This window comes from Cupressus sempervirens, chromosome 8 (assembly GCF_028749045.1).
Source record: "Cupressus sempervirens isolate cs-2001-9-10 chromosome 8, ASM2874904v1, whole genome shotgun sequence".
Classification (NCBI taxonomy): Eukaryota; Viridiplantae; Streptophyta; class Pinopsida; order Cupressales; family Cupressaceae; genus Cupressus; species Cupressus sempervirens.
This window is the reverse complement of record NC_143125.1, coordinates 773,403,828-773,419,405: the sequence shown is the minus strand read 5'-3', so window position 1 is coordinate 773,419,405 and position 15,578 is coordinate 773,403,828. Positions and strand designations below refer to the sequence as shown.

The following is a 15,578-nucleotide window of genomic DNA, read 5'->3' as shown; positions in this document are numbered from 1 at the left end:
GTATCAAGGTAGCAAGATACCTAAATGGTTTGAGGATGAACATACAAGAAGAGTTGCAGTTGTTGAGTCCTAACACCGTAGCTAAGTGCTATCAGTTGGCTTTAAAGGTGGAAGAGAAAATCAAAAGGAGACAAAAAATAAATAACAGAGGTAGAGAAAGACAACCATTCAGAGGAAGAGGTACATTTAGCAGAAGGAGTCCAAATTTTCAGCCACAAGCGGAGATGCATAATGAAGATAATAAGTTTGATAATTTTAGAGGAAGTTTCACAGGTAGAAGGCCAAATTTCAGAGGAAGATGACCAGGAAGGACAAATGGACCAATAAGATGCCACAACTGTAATCAGGAAGGTCATATGGCACACAAATGTCTAGCAAAAGAAAGCTCTAGTACTCATGGTGAAAGGAGAATACACCTGGCACAAGAAGTGGATTTACAAGAAGATTTAGATAGTTATGGTTATCCAAAAAAGGGGGAAGCACTTATGATGAGAAGAACACTGTTAAAAATGCCTGTCAAAGAAGAACCACCACAAAGGAAGTCCATTTTCAGAACTACCTGTAAATCTGGAGGAAAAGTTTGTAAGGTACTAGTAGACTCTGGTTCTACAGAAAATTTTGTGTCTCTTGAAATGGTGGAAAAGTTAAAGCTACCAAGAATACAACACCCATATCCTTACAAAATATCTTGGTTAAATAAAGGGCAGCATACTATAGTGGAAGAACAAGCTTGGGTGGAATTTGATATTGGAGCCTATAAAGATAGATTATTGTTTGATATTGTTAATATGGATGCATGCCATTTACTTTTTGGCAGACCCTGGCAATATGATCTCAATGCACATCATGATGGAGTAAAGAATACATATACCATTACAAAGAATGGAAAGGTCATTGAATTAATACCTTTAGTTGAGCCAAGTCAAGAAGAATCAAAAGCCGCAGAAGCCAAAGTTATGGTGATGGGTAAGAAAGAATTCTTGAAAGAGGTAAAAGGAAAGAAGAGCCCACTCTTTGCACTGGTTCCAGTACTCAAAGACAAATTATAGAATGATGCTTAAAATTAGACTGAGGAAGAAAATTCAGAGATGGAGTCTTCAAACTTGAAGGTGGAAGTGATAGAAAAGAAGAAAAGAGAGGAAGAAGAAATGAGAAAACAAAAAGAAGAGGTAAGCAAGATAGAAGAGGAAATAAAAAGTTTGAGAAGGACGTGAAGAGAATGAAGCTAAGTTGAGAGAAAATAAAATGCAAAAAGAAGGAGTGCAGCAAGTAAATGTTGATGAAAATAATAAAAAGGAAAGCCCTATGGGATTTGAGTGTGATAAAGTTATGGTTGGAACAATAATGTGTCCTTTGAAAATAGAGAAGAGTACAATGTTGGAAGGTACTCCTACGGAAAAGATTTTGGAGGCAACTGATGAAGCCTTAAATATGCATAATGAAGAAAAATGTCAAGAGGAATGGCATGAAGATGAAGCTAAGGAATGTGTAACAACAAGTTCTAAAGAAGAATCTGATTTATGGGAAAAATTTGCAGCCATTGTGGGAGAATGAAAAAGGCATGGCGGTAGTACGAAAACTCAGCTTGAAAAAGAAAGGAAAGAGTGCAATATTGTTATTGTTCTTGAGCAAAGTTGTAATAAGAAAGAGATATTTGAAAGTGAGATTACTATAGAAGATCAAGATGATGATAAATATTTAATAAAGGAAGAAGAGATAAATACGATTCTTAAGATTCAAGATGTGAAACTGGTTGATAGTCAAGAAGCATATAAGTTTATGGTTACTATTGATGAAGATGCACATTACATGGTGTATAAGGAAGCTCATATTCAAAAAGAGAACTCAAATAATCTTAATGCTGATGATATGTTTTCTTCTAATAATGTTTATGTAGGGATGCAGATTTCATGTATAGTGAATCATGCTGGAGAATTTTCTGTGACATTTACAGCATTAAAGAATCAAAGCTACAAGGTGGACAAGTTGGATATTATTTTTGTTTTTCTTGTAGATATGCTCATCCTAGTTCAAATAAATTGGAAAGTTTGAAAGAAGAATGAGATTCATTTCTACAACACATCATCTCAAGAGGACTTGAGATTCATTCTACAGGGGAGTATGCTGCAGTGGCAGAGAAGAGAAACGCTATAGGAGGCAACATTGTTGAAAATGTAATAGGGAATTTAATGTTATGTTTTAAATGCTTTTAGTTTTTGAAGTTTGTAATAACGTCCTACATGTGGTGGCATACCTAGAGTAGCAGTTTGATAAGCTCTCCAGATATAGCCACCTAGGACCAGGTGTGTGGGTCTTAAATTAGAATAGTTCTTTTTTTAGTTCGTAGGTGGAGTGTTTAATGATTTTTAGAATCCAATAATAGGTAGTAGGCATTTTTTGGAATATTCCTAACTTAGAAAACGACTGTCTAATATTGGTAGAAAAAACGTTTCAGATTCTTATCCTTTTTTTTGGATAGAAGATATTCTTCTTTTCTAAATTAAGAAGAAAGCGTTCCACATCCTTTAATAGGAAAAAGAAAGTTAGTTTTAAGGGTGAGCCAGTTAGCTATGTAAGACACAAATCGAATTTGGAGAGATATGGAATGTTTTTTTATTTTGGCTTTGTGCAAGTTTTCGATGGTCTGAGTTTTGAATGGATTTTTCTTATCTTCTCACTGGAAACAAGTTGATAGTTTGCAGAAGATTAAAAAATTTTAGTTTTGGGTCGAATTCGGTATGTTTGTAGAAAATTAGTCTCAGTGCATGGGTAATATCTCCCAAATGCACTGTTGGATTTTCATGAGCTTTGGATATGTTATTATAGGCCTAATTACACCCATCTTCACTAGAGCGATTGAAGATTTTTGATCTGGTTCAAGAGTTATTTATGTCTGAGTGCAGGCCTATCTAGAGACAGCAAGAAGCAATGTTTTGTAGAAAAATGTACTCTGATGCGGGGTCAATATCTCAAGTTTGAACCGTTGGATTTCTCTAAAAAATTTATATGTTGTTTGAAACCTAGTTACGCCAAATCTCAATGGTTGGATTGAGTAAATATTTTCTAGTTCGAAATTTATTCATGTCTGAGTGCAAGTCTATCTCGAGGCAGCAAGAAGAAATTTTTGTGGGATTTTATTTTCAAAGTTTTTATTATTGAATCTGATTTTTGTGTGTGATCTTGAAGGTTGTAGATGCCCCTTGAAGCAACTCAGTTGAGTGACTGATTCCTGTTCAGTTTTCCAAGGTGTGGCTCTGCATCATTATCAAGAGCTCTTCTTTTGGTATTTTATACTACATTTAATGAAATCTCTTTCCCCTTATTTTCTTGAATTTTCAACTATGGGAAAGAGAGTTTCAATCTATTTTTACAAAACCAGCTGTTATGAACAAGAAAACTAGTAAAGAACCAAAAATCAATGTATAGTAGTAATAAAACTCAAAATTGATGACTTGAACACCTAGGAAGAACTAAAATAAATGTAAATAACTATTCCAATAATTAAAACCTCCAAGTCAATCCATTTACACAGTGAAATTTCTCTATATCTAATTGGCTGTAATTACATTTCAATGCCAAATCTGTACACTGTAGGGCCAAAAGTCTTCCAACCCTTGAAACTGATCAAGAATGGACTTATATAGGTGTTACCATTCTTTTTTGGTCTTTCAAAACCTATTAAATAAATCCCATATAAAATTTTCTCATTGAGCAAGAAAAGTTGGAAAATTGCCAAAATTGCAACTTTTTCAACTTTTTAGCATTTTTTGCAAAATCTTGCAATTATAATAAGATGGGCTCACCAAACTTGGTCAAGGGAATTAATATCTTTATTGATATATTCCAAAATGGTTTTGACACTTGGTCAACCCTTCTACACATTTTGGTCAACCAAATCCCTATTTTGCAACTTAAAGCCATAATAGCAAGTTAGGCGCAATATTTAACTTGACAACTTATCTATCCTCACCCAAGGGCCTAATAGGTCTTATTGCTAATCTAGTGATGTTTCTATAATCATACAAGACAAAAATCCAATAAAGAAACCCTAGACCCCAACTAGCCTATCTAGGTGCTCCAACTGCTCCTCCAACAATCATGTTCTATGGTCTACCATCACATGCATACAAAGATTCTAGAGTATTTGTGTTCCTCTTTTTATACTTTTATGGCCATATATAGTTTTTTTCAGTCTCAACTATCATTTTTTTTTAAAGAAATGTTTGCAAGGCATAAAATATGTTATATATTGCATATATGTAGTGAAATATTCTCTCTGTTGTATAGGGTCTAAGTATTCCTAGGTTCATTGCTATCGACTTTAGTATTACTATCTTTCACTTCTTAACAAATTGTAATCATTGAATATTCATTTTGCAAAGTGCTTTAGAGTCAGCTTTCTTGTTTTGAGCATGGGTAAGAAATAAGAATCATTTTCTAAATATCCTCATATATCTACTTTCAATTGATTTTAAAGCTTGGATTTGTATAATTTTTCCTATCTAATCAACAAACTTACAATTATTTGTTATGATTGATGTAGTATGAATATGGTCTAAAATCTTACTTGCATGATCAGACGGTGGACATTGCAATCAGAATAACTTGTGGGTAATTTTACTTGATGTGTTGAATTTTCCCAAATAGTCAATATGATGGTTTGGTAGTGCCCTAATATGGAAAAAATTGAAATGTTTGGCATTAGAAGAAATGACCAAATGTGATCATGAATTACACACAACATTAAAAAATTCTAGTCACTCTTTGTAATGATTTTCCTTTCAATATTACATTCATACCCATATCCACAACATTGCTAACTAAAAATGTACTTTTGTTTCATTAGGGTTGTAGTTCAAATCTTTGTAGCTATGTAACTCTCCCTCTCTATGCTCTTGTTACACAGGTATGCATTAAGATAGAAAGAAACACATTTAATTTATGAATGGCCCAAGACATTAGAATTTTAATCACCTCTCATGGAAATGACACTTGTAGGGAATTTCAAGAAATTTTGAGGTAGAGTTGCAAGTTTCCAAGGCTAACAATGACTTTAAGAGGTATTGCCCCCTCTAGATTATTATGAACTAAGTCAAGGAGCTACAACTTCTAACATCCCTCCAAACTAATAGATATCTCCCCTAATAACTTGTTTTTGCTAAGATAAATGCCCATAGAATATATTTCACCTATTTTGTCAGCTTAATTTTTTTTCATATAATGAAAAATAAGCTTGTAAGACTCAATATTTAAAAATCAATTATTAGATAACCAACATTCTAAATTGTATTTTGGTGGTTTTTTTGTCTTCTAATTTACTTGAAAAACTAGTAAAGATTGTTAATGTCTTGTAATGTAGATTTCATTTTTTTCTAGGCCAAAACTAGGGCATACTAAAAATATAAATTTCAAATTGAATTTGAAAATTCTAATGCTCAAGGACACAAGTAAATTAGTAAATAGAAAGAAAATAAAACTCAACTTCTAGAATGTTAAAATTCGATAGCATAATTTGATAGGAAAGCTTTTGGAAACTGAACATGAGTTATTTTTATGTGAACGATATCATCCCTATAAAATTTGGAACAAATGGAATAGACCATAATGCCCAAAGCAACTAAAGTGTGGGCTTTGGGCTTAGTGGATTTGGGAATTGAGATTGTTCTTAAGACATGGAAATTGATGTTTAGACCATATCAAACTAAATGGGTTTTAAATAATTGAAATAAACCAATTAGAGTTTCAAGTTACTAAAAGTAAAGCCCCCAAGATTAGCAATAAGGGTAACAACTTATTAACATAATGTAGCATGCCTCTACTATAAGTTTGGAAATTGTCACCACTTGTATTGGTAGCTAGAGCTAGCACATACCAATCATCTTCAAAAGCAACCCCAACTGACACAAATTTTGTGTCATTCACATACTAAAGATAATGTGAATGAGCATAATTATGAAATTCTATCTTTGGATCTAAGCTAGGAACACAATCTAGAATAACTACTCCATTTTGGTATCAAATATATTCACGTGGAAATTTTCCAAAAACTATGGATAGTTTGAAAATTGAGGTTATCTACCAAGCACATTATCTTCTCCCATAGAATTATTGTAAGAATTTGGTATTGCTTTGATACCATGTAAGAATTTGTCTTAGAGAAAATTCACCCAAGATCAATGAAACTCAAGCACAAGCACAACAGTAGACCAGAAAGAGTATGTTTAGAATAACAATATGTATTTAATTCAATATGTTGATATGAATTGATATGAAAGTACACTATGAGTGCGTATATATAAAGGCCTCTAGAATGCTTCTAGAATGCCTAGGAGTTAGCAACATGATAAGCCATACAACCAGACATACATCCACCAAGAGTCAATTATCCTCCATTAAGCATAGGAGTAAGTGCAATGATGAGAGGATAAACCTACAAAGGTGTAGCATGCAAAATATGTTGTAGACACCATGTGCTAAATTAGAGTTTCTTACTCTAGTGTTGTCAACATGAAAACTCATTAGAGTATGCAAACTCATAAGTGTCTCACCTAAGAAATAATAAAATTATGCATAATAATTAAATAATGCATTGACCTAAGTAAACTTAAGTAAAGTGTAATAAGTAAATACTATTTACACCAACACCCCCCCTTAAGTACAACTTAGGAGAATGAACTTAAGCTTACGAAAGCTAGAATGAAATGCATAATGGGTCCTAGCTACTAGGCCATGTTACGTACCCATGTACATAATGAACTATAATCTCTCATAAAATGGAGAAAGAGGGAAATCCTCATGGGAAAAACCCTCCACAAAAAAGAGAGATGAAAAGTAAAGATGCATGGATGGATGGAGTAATCAAGACTCCCCCATTATGACATACATCAAGTATATACAAAAGAGAAGAAGGAAAAAACCCCACAAGAGGGTCCATGACTAGAAGTTGAATAGTGTGTTGATTAGTGAGATCTGCTCAATGTAGAAGTTGATCCATGATTGCTGAATAATGTTCCTCCACTTTGGAAGAAACAATGAAAAAGGTATAGGTGCGATGCTTCCCCTATGTGTGGAAAGAATCTAAATGATGAAAGGTATCTCTAAAACTTTTTCAAGTGTCCTTGTCTCAACATCAATGGTTGCTCCCTCCAACACTGCTAAAAACAACATGTGTATATCGAGCAAGGATGCATGTAGAACCATTCTCAAAGAACCAATAGACTCCTCAAATGATTAAGAGACCTCCTAAAATTGTTGTACATAAGGATCCACAATCACATTAACCTATAAAGACTGATCACATAGAGAATGGACATGAGGGTTAGAGTGGTCCCTCACAACAACTAGAGAAGGATCTTCCTCATCAAAGAAAAGTGGTATATCATCAAAGAAGTCTCCCAAATCTACTATGTGTGACTCCATGAACAAACCTGAAATGTCTGCTTAGAAGTCATCCACTGATGTAGGAACTAGAAGACAAAGTGTACTCTATGGTGTTGGATCACTCACTGTGGCAATGGATGAAGGATTTGCCTCAAAGGGAAGATGAGCATCATCAAGGATGTCTCCTACATATTCAATGTGAGACTCCATAAATAGCCCTACAATGGCAAGAAGGAAGTCATCACATGAAGGCAAAGTAGGAAGACATGAAGGTTCCTCCTACATTGAATCTGAAGCATCTGTGGCTAGAATAGGATCAACAGGAGCAACAAGAGCATCTAGAGGCATTATCTCATATAGAGAGGATGTAGCTACAGCTGGAGGTAAAAGATCTTTTGGGAATGGAGGAATGTGTGAATCTCCATACATTTCCAAAAGATGATTCCAATAAACATATCGATCAAATGACTTAATGTCATCAAGTGAATCCATAACCTTCATATCCATAAATAGAAAGAGAGCATTCCAAATGAGGGCACTTATGTTTGCATTGTAGGTAAGTCCTCTTGCATATGGTAGTGCATTGTGCTAGCTAAGATATGTGATAACCAATTGACTCCATTTCTGATAGTTTGTTAGTATCAAGATAATTAAATCTTCCTCTTCCATGATGGACTAATCAATGTAATCCCCAAAGATGCAAAATAAATCAAGAACCCCTACTAATGTATTATTCGGTGCTTTAAAGGTGGTGTGTGTACAAAAATGTACCAGATGGACTTCTAATTTTGCTGTATACAATTGCCTTTTGAGGCCTAACTTTGGAACTAAGCACTATAGCACAAATATACAATAATTCTAAAAAGTAATCAAATAAATACAATGTAGAAAAGGCCCTAAGTCTAAAAGTGAGATTTTTGTCCACACAACCCTATTATCTGAATGTAGATCTAGAAAGTAGAAAAAAGATAATGAACTTTCAAAAAAAATGGAACCTAAAAAGGAGTCCAGATGAGCTCGTACGAAGTATTTGAAGTTGCAAAATGTAGGATTGGATAGGTACAGTCACCAAAGAAGTGCAATTTCTAACAAATCCTTACACCAAAACTAGAAAAGAACACCACCACTAGAAATTTTAGGAAATTCTACCCAAAATCAAAAAAAAAATCGCACTTGATTTGTAGTTTGTATGACTAAGTTATGGGCATTGAAACTCAGGTTGCTAGATCAAAAATGCATTTGAAGAGGGGTCTTGGTAGAAAAATACAAGCTTAAATTTGATGGTCAAATGACCATCACAATATTTTAAAAATGCTAGGGAATGATGGTCATATGACCATCAAAGTTAACATCATGAAATGATGATGTAGGCAAAAAATTAGCCTCCCTTATTGACATAGCATGCTGATTGGACCATACAAAACTAGCAAATGTCAGTGTATGACAAGGTGATGTGTATCATATGGATTGTGGAGTCAAAGGCTGACTAGGCATACCTATGACTGACTGGGCTAGTGAGCTAGTTGTTCGTGTGTGCAGGTGATTGGAAAATATGACACATGGCATTTATAGAGTTGTCCACTTGTCTAAACTAGGTTCATGCAGAGCAATCCACGTGGGATTTTGTGCGCTTTCCATGTGTTTGTCAGAGAAAACCTATCATGGGCCTAGAATGCAGCAATTGGAAGCTCTAAATAGTGCTAGGAAGATATTAAACATAGGCTGGATGGTGGTTCACGGTGGCTGGGAAGAACGTTTCCATGCTGAAAAAATTTTAAGCCAGCGGGGACTACTGTTTAGTCCCACATGCATACTAGATGTAACTGTGCATGTGAATAAAACAAAATGCCCATGCAAAGTAAATAAAATATTGGTTGTCAATGGTAGTGGGCTGAGCCAGCCGTGGTTAGGGTCTGTCCACCAATGAATGTTTAGCTAGTTATGCATTGTCAAAAATGTTAAACACTATTTGCTCAAAATTTGATGCTAGAATATGTAATGCAGCCCACCAAAATACCTATAGGGGCCGGGGTTCCACTACCTAGTTCATATAAAAAAATTCTCTATAGAGCTGACTGGCTTCTAAATTTTTTTAAAAAAACTATCCAAAAATAACAGATAAAAAACAAATCAATCTGAATCAGATGAAATTATAGATCTGAAGAACGATCATACTAGACTTGCAAATTGGGCCTTTGGGTGCCGGTTTGCAAAAAAAATTTGACTCAAAATTGACTTTGGCCTAGGATAGGAAAATTTATAGCCAATTTTCATTGAATCGACATTCCAAATGCAATGGCGAGGTCCGTTCTAGCTCTAGACACTCCTAATGACTGTGGTACTCCAGATTTGGGTCGAGGTGCTAAAGCAACAATGATCTTGAATGACTATGTGAAGAGAAATTCTCCAAGCTCTAATACCATGTAAGAATTTGTCTTAGGGAAAATTCACCCAAGATAAAGAAAACTCAAGCACAAGCACAATAGTAGACCAAAAAGAGTATGATCAGAATGACACTATGTATTCAATTCAATATTTTGATATGAATTGATATTAAAGTACAGTAGGAGTGCCTATATATAAAGGCCTCTGGAATGCTTCTTGAATGCCTAGGAGTTACCAACATGATAAGTCATACAACTAGGCACATGTCCACTAGGAATTGATTATCCTCCATTAAGCACAGGAGTAAGTGTGATGATGAGAGGATAAGCCTACAAAGGTGTAGCATGCAAAATTATGTTGTAGACACCATGTGCTAAAATAGGATATTTACATGAAAACTCAGTTAATTATGCAAACTTCAGTGCTGTAGACACCATGTGTTGAATTTGAGTTGCTTACTCTAGTGTTGTCGACATGACAACTCATAAGAGTACTCAAACTCCTAAGTGTCTCACCTAAGAAATAATAAAATAATGCATTGAACTAAGTAGTGCAATAATTAAATACTTATTTACACCAAAAATTACTACATACTTGCCTTTGAACTAATCTATTAACTGCTCTACCAAACAAGCGACATTTTCATTTTTGGTCAGAACAGGAAGCTTCATGTCTTGCCTAAACTTGTAAATGTTAACTAATCATTTATTTTTAAAATCTAGAATGAAAAATGAGATTATTGTTTAAAATATTGTACAATAGAACCATCATTGACATATGCTTTTCTTTCTTAATTCTAGTCGAAGATTTTTGGCAAGAAAAACTAGGATTTAACTAGATAAAATAAAAAACAACCACCTAGCTTTATAGAATTCTTAGACCTCCTTGGTTTGAATAGATGGATTTCATTGGCTAACAATATTGTTCAATAGTGAGGATAGTGTGAGGATACATTAAGGTAGACTTAAGTTAGGGGAGTTATCTCAACCAAAAGATAGGCTTTAATTATTGCAGCTTGTTACTTCTTGACTTTTTAGAGTTGCCATTTTTCTTCTTTTTGGTTCACTTTTGCTTTCATTGTTTACGTTTGAAACATTGGTTTGGCATCTCCTTGGTATTTTCTTGAAAATCATTGATTGTCAATGAACCTTGTCCTATCTATATTATTTTCCTTCAAGCCTATTGTTGACCAAATCTTTCCCTTAGAAAGCCTTTGTCAGGAGTGATCACTCTGAAATCATCTTACAAATAGTTTGAAAATTTTTTTGGTATAAAATGTAAACTTCTTGTACCCCTTGAACCTTTTGTACTCTTTGCACCAAGTTTAGATAGCATGAAGCTATCTTGAACCCTTTGTACCAATTGAACTGGTTCACAAGTTCAACACTTTGTCAGGTTCTCAAAGATAATGTTTCTTGGTGGGGCCAATTGACATGTGTGAAGGACACACAACTAGCTCAATGTCTCATCAAATTTGACACTATCGTGGGTGATGTCAAGATTTAGAGTAAGTACAAGTAATTAATGGTTAAAATAAAGTCATCATAAATGATCACACTTGAACTTTGATCTAGGAATGTCGAAATAAAGATTTGGCACATGTAAGAGGCAATAATCACTTGAAGTACTTGTTTCTTAGTTAATGTCAGTTACTAATTTGCTGAGTCACCCTACCCTTGCGGCATGCCAAAATTAATTATGTCCTTCACATAATTAATGAATATTCCCTATTTTTGAGATATATATGTAGAAGACTTTACCTTTTAAAAAGCATAAAATTCCTTTTCTTGTCCAAAATAATCAGTCATAGGAAAATCAGAGAGATCAAGCATTCTTCCATATTTGTAACGGTAGTCTCTTTTCAGGTAACCCATTTGCTCTCTCGTTATTTTTCTCCCACCTATTAAGTGAAGCATAATTGTGGTTATTTCTTTGTTTTCAAATACAAGTAAAGTTCCTAAATCATGAAGTCTACACTACATTTATTCAGGAATACTCATAGTTTGCAATGAAAATCACCTATAGTATTTGACATAGACCTATTAGGAGTTGATTTGGGGGGGTTTTGTAGAGAGATTGTGTGAAATAATTGCAAAACCTTTTTCTACTAAAGTGTTGGATACTAACCTCATTATGGCCTCCACTTTCCTATTAGCCTACCCTTGACTAGAGCTAATTAAAGAGTGCATTCATATCTATAATGTGTCTAGGGGGAATATATTGAAGAAAGATGGAAGCTTGTTGCTGAGTGTCAGTAGAGAAATTGTATCCAGTTTATTTCACCTAGAAGAACAACAATTTGCTGACCTAGCCCTTGCATTGTCCATGGCTAGTTTTTCACAACAAGAAAATTTCTATAGAAATACCATAGCAAAGAGCTGAATTGTGTCTTTCTACAAAGGTGGTTCTAGGTTACCCAAAACCTTGAAGAAAAACCAAATGACCATTCAGGTCCAAGACATAATGGTTCTAGTGCATAGAATTTGTGGGTCTCTAAAGATTGGATGTATTTTTTTATTCAATTTGTGTTAGAAGGCTCACAATTTCTAGACTAGGTGGATTAATAGCTAGTTCTCTAAGAAATCAGTTGGAAAGTACCTAAATTTTGAAAAAGAAATTTTTTATTTCATCTTATTTGATGTATATGCTAGCTAGCACTCAAGATTTATAACATTTTCCTCGTCAACCCTGGACTGAGAACATTACCATATATAATTATTGCCCCATGCTCCATAAGGATAGAGCTCTAGAAGACTTCAAAAGGGTCCATTACATCTTTTATGGAAAATTGTGTTTTGAATTGAAAAACCCCTTTCTGATTGTCCCCTAAGCCTCAAAAGATCATTCAATCTTTCGATAGCCTATACATCCAATTCCCTAAATTTACTTATCGGAGGGTAGGGGGTTTTGGTGAAGAGCCTATATTTCTTCCCAAGTTTTCTCTTGATTGCTTTGTCCTAATAGAGGTAGCTCGGCAATTAATTTTTGTAATAAACATATTCTCGACTGAAGAAGCCTGTGATATTATTTTCCCACTTAAGCTAGGAAAATTGACATGTGGAAGCATGGAAGATGCAACATGTATAAGCTTTGACTTTGTTAAGCTTGGTTTTTGCTTCTATCAAGCTAGACCAAAATTTGATAGCAAAAGAATTATTCATAGCCTATTTGACACTCATGCAAAGAATGTACATGTCCCTAATGTGGAAGTTTTTTTGGAGGATTGTGTAGATGAGTTGGAGGTGAGAAGAAGAGAGTCATCCAAGTTCACTATTGCACAAGTCCATCTATTTCAACGAAAACTAGGTATAGATATCAAAGACATAGAAGAAGATAGAATAGATGCCCTAGCTCCCCAAGAAATTGAACTAGTAAATTATAACACTGTTTCTCTAGATTGGAACTCTAAAGAAGAGGATAATATTCTTGAAAGAACAAAAAATATAAAGTCTTGGTTGAGAATGAAAAAGGACACACATACTAGTCACCAAGTTGACCCTACTTCTAATGTTAATATTAAAATTGTAGGTAGTAGAAGGTCATCAAGCATTTCTAAGAAGAAGATCCATAATCCACCTCTTGTACAAAAAGCCCATTCTAAAAAGAAGACCAAAATGTGAGTACCTATAGCACTTCATTAGGTAATCCAAGTAGAAGGTGAGCCAGATAAAGACCTAGGTGGTGAACTTATTGATAATAGCCTGAGAGTCTAGATGACACTGGGTTCATCTCCTCTAAAGATACAAGTTGTAAACAACCCTAAAAAAGGTACTTAATTGCAACAGGATACTACAGCTCCTAACTGGCTCATTTCTTCAGTAAATAGGAAGAGGAGTTTGGTTCATGTTTCTTTCCCTGTAAACACCCCTTAAAAAGGTACTAAATTGCAACAAGATGATAACACTCCTAATTGGCTCATTGCTTTAGTAAATAGGAAGAGGAGGTTGGTTCCTATTTCTTTCCCTGTTGATGAAATTGTGATCAAATACACCAACAACGCCTCAAAACCTAAAAGGAGTAAAACCATAGCTAGGATAACTTTTGATAGTGTAACAGGGAGGAGTATAACTGAAGTGGCCTCCTCCAATCAAAAAGAGGGGACTGATAAATTGGATCTAAAAATTTTGAAATCACACACATAGATTTGGGGGTGATGAATCATGAAACAAAGGAACACTAGGAGGAAGCATCTACCAAAAAAATTGTGCTACAGTAGCAAAAAGATAGGATTGAAAAGAAAAAACTAAAAGCTAAGAATAATACAATGGATGAATATATGAATTCACTAAAAGGTCAGAGTTTTGTTCTTGGTGACCAATCATAGCTCACCTTTGACTCTAGTTCTCTTGAAAATCAACAAATATTAGAGGACTTAAAGAAAGGAAAGATGATGATGATGGTAGCTATGTTTTGTTGGATTAGCCTAGTAACAAATTAGGTTGATAAACTCATGCAAAATTTGCATGAAATTATTTCTCTAGCCAGGGCTGCAGTTGATGAATCTCGCATTCAGTCAATAGTTTCAAAAGGTGAAGTCGAGAAATTCTTAGCCATGGTAACCCAATTGGTAGGGGTAGAAAATTATAGGCCAGAAAAGTTTCTAAAGGAAAACACACTGGAGCACGTGGACATAGGATTGATTCAAGTTTTAAGAAAGAATACAGCCTAGAGAGTATCCAATTATACTTCTACTATTTACTGGATGTAGTCATGTGAAAAGGAATTCAAAACATTTCTTAAAAATGTAAGCAGGGACTTTCAGTCCACTGGCTCAGCCTTTTCCACTCCTCTTAAAGAAGGAGCTTTTGATGTGGAGACCATGATCAAACAATATGAAGAATGCATGAATTCTATGAAAAATAAAATTGATCTCATATCGTTTGATTTATCCAAGGTGGCCAAGAGTGAGATAATGTCAAGCATGTGCACTCTATGACTCCCTAGTTACCTAGATACCATGAATAAGATGTGGATGGATAAAGATATTTGGAAAAATAGACTGCAAAACATCAAGAGCCCAAATACAACTGCCATGACCAAATTCATGAATGTGTTCAGGATGTGGAAGCTTGCACATGGACAGGGTGATGCTAAATATGAGGAGAAAGAAGAACCACTTGACCAATCGACGAATGATTAGTGTGGTTTTTCAAATTCTTGTAAGACATTTGGTTTATGTTTTTAGAAGTTAATTTATGGGTCTACATACCCTTATGTTGTTTTTCATAACTACTTTTAACTATCTGAGAATCAAGTTTTTAGGGAGATTCTCAAATAGATTTCTATTTAATTCTGAAACTCTGTAGTGTTTAATATTGGCAATTTATGATGGTTATCATAGTGTGACCATTTTTATCTAATTTTTATATAGCCATGAAATTTTTTTAAGTTTCCAGCATTGTATCTGAAAATTAGATCATTCTTTTTGGAATGGGAAATGTTTGAATGTTCAAAGATGATATGCTTTGAATTTTCTCATTATTAATTTAGTATTGAATCAATATTGAACTACTCAAATTCCTTTGATGCTGAATAATCCATTTTATGTTAGATGAGTGTCAGTTTTGAATGTTCTTTAAGAAGTAATTGATAGAGAAACTATGCATTCTCTCCATTGTATGTGTCCTTGTTTATTTAATTGTTGTTTATTAGATTATCCCTCTATCCAAGAATAGATGGGAAGCCTTAATACTTTTGTGGTTAAAAGTAGCTCTCATTTAGAAGGTGGCTTTGATTGAATATCTAATAAGGAAGCTAACCCTTACCAAAATTCAGAGAGGAATTGAAGAAGTTAAGATTCCTCAACTGTTGGG

General features: G+C 34.3%; 1 pseudogene; it reads right to left on the bottom strand.

Annotated features, from left to right (window-relative positions):
- Positions 1–5,742: 5,742 nt before the first annotated feature.
- On the bottom strand, positions 5,743–14,842 carry LOC149544698 (putative GPI-anchored protein At3g06035; annotated as a pseudogene).
- Between the last annotated feature and the right edge of the window lie 736 nt (positions 14,843–15,578).